Consider the following 6,212-nt stretch of genomic DNA (forward strand, 5'->3'; position numbering starts at 1 on the left):
TCCAACCAGAAAGTGTCTCTAGTGTACCGATACTACGACACTAATGGGGCGATAGCTCAAGCCAAGAAATCAAGGTCTCATCAAGATCCGAACTCATATGAGAGACTGAACCACATGATTAAAAATCATGTATAATGGTGACGTCGTTATTCTCAAGGTTGCTTCTATGGATAACATATAGATATCCATTGTCTAGGCCTATTACTCAGCCATTTATGAAATGACTACAGAAGAGGTATCATCACTGATGACCAAGCTGATTAGCTCTAGTGCAAGTGGGAGATTGTTGGAAATGTGCCCTAAAACCAATCATATGATGATACTTTACGGACATTTCACATGTTAAACTAATCTAGTTTAATATCAAGGGCAAAGATTATTATTTGAGCCGTCTCATATAAATGTTATACGCTTAAACGATAAGTCCAAGGAATATGTGATTGGGAGAATGCGATCTAAAGAAGTTAGATTCATGAGACCATTCTTTCGTAGACACATCCTAAACGTTCCTGATCATAGGATTGCCAATTGGGCATTTGATAGCGATTTTACCACTTGTAAAACAAAGGGTTAAACCATAGAAAATTCTTGCAAGAGAACAAGTGTTTGTAGTATATAATGGCTCAAGCAAGGTTGATCTCCTCAGGGACTGATATAAACAATTTACGAGTTTTTGTATATTTACTTATTTAACTCTAAGAATTACACTAATTTGACGAAACTAAATACTATTGGATGTGAATTAAACAAATATCTAAAATGGGAATTTGCTTATAGGAACAATGATTCAACTTAACAAAACAATTAAAAATATAAACTCAAAAATAATACAATTAAATTAAGAAAATTAGATTGACAAGGTGCTAGAGTTCAACCTTTACCAACAACACTCCTACGTAGCTCTCCCAATTGCTTAAATAATTGAAAACACACTTGCTTTGAAGGTTGGATTTTCCTTGTGTATGTTTTACTTGTGACATTCAAGCTAAAACGCATACCACTACATGCAACTTATCCATGACATTTGGATTAAATATAAACATGAGTGATTCATTAATCTTGGTGAAAATCCTTTTGTTAAACCATGTAATCCCTAAGAGCATGATATTTACCTTAGGAGAGTACAATCCTCAATCACAAGAAGCACAACCAATTTTAACGTGACATTCGTTCAAAATTGCATCCGATAACTTTTCTAAGCATCCTAATGGTGATCAAGCATCAAGGTACATAGATAGTTTAATTCAGTGATTGAAAATATCAAAGCAAACATGTAACAAAACTTAAGCAATTGAAAAATAAATCTACGTATTCATGTTGCGGCTCATGGCCTCACTCTAGCAAAATAAATTAGTTACACATACTTGTATTAATACATAAGAAATTATCCATAAAAAAATAACAAAGAAAGAAGACACCCGTTTTTGCAAGACGAGCTCTCCGTTCCTTTTGCTCTCTGCTCCTGACTTCCTGGTTCTCTGTGCCTGGTTCTCAGTTCGTGTCTCATCCCTCTGCGCCTGTTCTCTGTGTTTCCTCTTTTTCCGTGCGCAATGCACTCCTCTCTCCTCACTGCTCGGTCTCCAGTCTCTCCCTTCTGTGCTGTTTTTCTGCTCACATTTCTGCGCCTTGCCTTCCCCCGCTTCTCCCTCCTGTTTTTCTCCTTTTATTTTCTGTTGTGCTCTTCTCTCTCCTGCTGTCAGTCTGCCCTCCACGTCTTCTCTTCAACCCACTTTTCAGCTATCATTTTTTAGTTTTCCACCACAAAAGCTCAATGGAAGACATGTCCAATTTCCACTTCGGTAGTGGGATTGACAAGGCAAAGCACAAAGTGCACTGTCTCTTTTTCTTCTCCACTTGCCGTGTCCCCCTTGCTTTTATTCTTTCTTGTTGTCAGTTGCCTTAAACAATAAGGCAAATGATTTTTTAAAGACACCACCCGTGGAGACAAGCTCCACTTCCATTTCTCTTATTTGTTTTTATTAATTCCTTTTCTCCATTTTGCTTGAAAGTGATCCTAAAATAAATTTAACTGCACATTAACACAAGATAAGGTAAAATGCCACAATTTTAACACAAAAACATCACAAAGACTTTAGAAATGGATGGTATAAATGCATGAAATATATGAGTGATCAGCATTGACAGTCCGTTAAGATCAGTACGTGCTGTGTCTTCTCTCAGGGAGAGTGACTAGTCTCGAGTCAATGGTGTGTGTGACATCAAGACAAGCATGTAGGTGCTCAATAATGAATGAGTCCACTGAACACGATCAACGAGGAGTTCTCATACTCATGTCACATGAGAACTCATGGTTGGGATAATGCAAAGTAGTCCTTTGACATGAGGCATCATAGTTGTCTTGTGGTTAAGTCCTTGATCTTTGATTATGTCAAAGTTACTCCATCAGGAGGGTGTCCACGGCATCGTCGGGGTGAAGCCACTTAGCCATGGAGGCAAGTGAATGCGCAACAAGGGATCTCTAACCTTCAAACCGTTTGAGGGAGAATACTCTATGATATGATTAAGAATCTCTGGCCAGAGTATGAATGAGATTTAGGAAGTCGTTCCAAATCACATTCAAGGTAATCATATAAGCACACGAATCACATTGGATAGTAGACATGAATAAACTATCAAACCAAACAATGTGGTTAAGAGTATTGTATTAGAGAAAGACCGTATTGCATTTGTAATCCTAAACTGAATAGGTTCTCCACCTCTTCTGATTAGCTTGGGTAACCATGATATACTGCTAGGTGTCACTCATGGTTTTTGGAAGCCCTAAACGTGTATAATCACTAAAGGGAGAATTGAAAGTAAGTTTCAATTCACAATCGATTTGAAATGGTTTTAATCGCCCACTGCCTCGCTAAAAGGATCCTAATGGATCGTACACCGTGTAAGGTGGAGATTGAAGAAACAACGGAGATGAGTAAGAATAATTAAATGGTTTAATTATTTATGGCAAGGATTAATTAATATGCTAATTAATCAAACGAATAAATTCGTTAAAGACCTCGGGATAGTTTTGGGCCTCAAGGCCCAATGGGCTTCGAACATCAAGCTCATTGACTTAAGTTGTATGACAACTTAATGACAAATAATTCACAAAGGCCTTAAAAGCCCAATGAAACCCTATGGCCGGCCATTTTGTTAAAGGAGTGGGTTTTGGACTTAATTACAAGTTTGCCACTCCAATGAATAAAGGCATAAATATGACTTTATTGCCAAAATTCATTTAGGGTTTCTTTTGGAGAAAATTGGAGAGAACATGTCTCTCCCTTTCTCTCTAAAGAGGCCGGCCTCCTTGGAGGGTGTAGCTAGCAATACTACTACTCCAAGGTCACTCATTTCTTCTCCAATCTAACCGTGGTGAAGAGACTTAGAGGTTCTCAATTTTGGGAACTTGGAGAACCATTTCATCCATCCAAATCCATAGATCTAAGATGCAAGGAATGAAGGCCCTCTCTTAGGGTGATTAGCCTTTGCTTATGCAAAGAGGAATCTACAAAGGTATAATTTCTCAACTAACAAATGTTGTTTTAAGTTGAGTCAAGGTTCACCAATCTACTAGGCTTTGAATTTCATGGGTAATGTTTTGTTTTTGAGTGCATGCAAGCATGATTCCGCCTTTTAAATGTTAATTGCATGCTATAGATGTTATTCAAATGAACATGTTTTCACAAAATTATCCTTCAACTTATCTATTGGGACTCCATTTTGGTGGCAAATCAGGTCATGGGCGAATACACCACTCATAACCCGGTCAAGGCGCTATACCTGGCAAAAACTAAAGAACTACTAGGCATATTCACTAAGTATGACATCCACCAATTGCCAAGAAGTGAGAACAGCCTTGCTGACACATTGGCCAATCTGGGGTCATCAATCGACCATCGACTCCGATGTAGCATCGCCTTCGAGTATCTGGAAATACCCAGCGTTACGAAGCAAATTCTGGAACAAATAGGTTCGATTGATGAGCGGGAAAGCTGGACCTACATCATACACAACACCCTCCCTGAGTCCCGCGGGCTAGCCAGAATATAATCCAGAAAACATCCTATATGTTATCTTCCAGGACAAGTTATATCGTCCCTCATACTTAGGTCTGCACCTACTTTGTGTTACTCTGGAGCAAGGGTTAAGCATCCTAACATATATTCATTTCGAATATGGTAATCACGTTGTAGGGCGAATGCTAGCATAAAAGGCTCTCACCATAAGATACTACTGGCTTTCGATAACAAGAGACTCCAAAGATTGCACCTTGACATGCGGAAAATGCCAGAGGTTTACCCTCATGACCTACCAGCTGGTGGAAGAGATGGACTTAATGCATAATACCTGACCTTTCATGTAGTGGGGGTTGGATCTGATTGAACCTTTTAAAAAGGCCAAAGACAATAAAGAATACCTGGTGGTCGCAACGGACTACTTTACCAAATAAATTGAGGCAGAGCCACTTTTCTGGATCACTGGAACGGCCATACGAACCTTCGTATGGAAGAACATAATATGCAGGTTTGGCATCCTCACACCATCATTTCGGACAACGGCCTCTAATTCACCAACTCAGTGGAGACTGATATGTACAAAGAACTGGGCATTTTCCATCTCACTTCCTCTCCCCAATACCCACAAGGCAATGGCCAGGCTGAGGCTTCTAACAAGACCGTTCTTAATTGCTTAAAGAAAAGGCTCAAGCAAGGAATAATGCATGAGCAGATGAAATATCTAGGATCCTTTGGGCATACAGGACTACGATCCGAAAAGCCACGGGCAAAATGCCATTCTCACTCGTTTTCGGAGTCGAGGCTATAATTCCCATCTAAAAAGAACTACCAACTTTCCACACAGCGGAGCAAACGGAGATGGAAAACTCCGATATCATCAAACGAGAATTGGACTTTCTTGAGGAGTAGAGAGAGATGGCGTAGATCTGCATACCAACAACAAGTGTTATCATACTACAACAAGGAGGTTAAACCCCGGAGATTCCAAATTAGAGACTTGGTACTAAAAGAAGTGTTCCAGAATACGCAAGTCCCGTGTGAAAGGAAACTAGGCGCGAATTGGGAAGACCCTACCAGATTGTCGGAGATGGGGGCAAAATGACTTACAACCTTGCCACTTTAGATGGATCACACATATAGAAATACTGGAATATATCCAAGTTGAAGTGCTACTATTAAGAAGACCTTTTTTTGATTTAACTCGCACTGCCACAGTGTGCACTCTGGGCCATCTTGTAATAATAGAGTGCACTTGGTGCTAGCCTGAGAGCTTTTGTAATCGTGACTTAGCTGCAGCGAGTCTGCAACACGGAGCACATCGTGATCTTGATTTAAGATTTGTCTAATATATGCGTCAAGTTTTATCAAACAAATGTGTTCAATTCACACACTCTCCTAGGGCAAGCGGACCAGATCCCTGCCAGGGTTTAAAACTCCCAAGGTGGGCAAACACCAACGAGGAAGATTTGTTCACAACCTTAGTGGATGCACTCCTTAGGGCACTCGATGGATGAGCCTATTTGTTAAGGGAACTTCTCTGACACTAGCCAGAGGTGGTCGGGCCCAACCTAGTCACGCAAGTAAAATTTTATCGCGAACCACCATATGAAAATTTCTCATGGCACTTGCCTGCTTAAGTAGGCAAGGTTCAATGAGGGTGCCAGCAATGTAAAATCCCTACAACCTTAAAAGTTAGAAAACTTAGAGGTAGAATGATGTCACTCAGAGTCAAACGCCTGATGGCCCCTTTTGACTCCGAAGCCCATCTTAGGAACATGTTCATTATCAACCATCGAGTGAGCAAGACAAGTATAGCAAAAGAGGGTGAAAGTTCATAAACTTAAATCGCTCAACTAAAACCAAAAATTACTTCGTAGAATGAAGTTGAAGCATTAGACCAGTTTAATCTGACAAGCATACGTCCAAATGTGAAACAGCGAGCAAACAATGTGCCCCGACTTACAAAAAATCACATGTCCAAATGTGATAACAAAAAATATAAGAATAATAAAAGATTGGATGGCATAACAGGGTGCTTTGACATTCACGAAGCAGGAGCAACATAGTGAACAGAGGCTGTGGAGTCACGGGAAGGAGAGCCCTGGGCACCCGCTAAAGTGAAGCTGGAGAAGTCCTATTGGGTATAGGTAGCTCTAATGAAAGCTAATGCCACTAGAGTTGTCCAATCCCGCATCC

Source organism: Malus sylvestris, chromosome 16, assembly GCF_916048215.2.
Source record: "Malus sylvestris chromosome 16, drMalSylv7.2, whole genome shotgun sequence".
Lineage (NCBI taxonomy): Eukaryota > Viridiplantae > Streptophyta > Magnoliopsida > Rosales > Rosaceae > Malus > Malus sylvestris.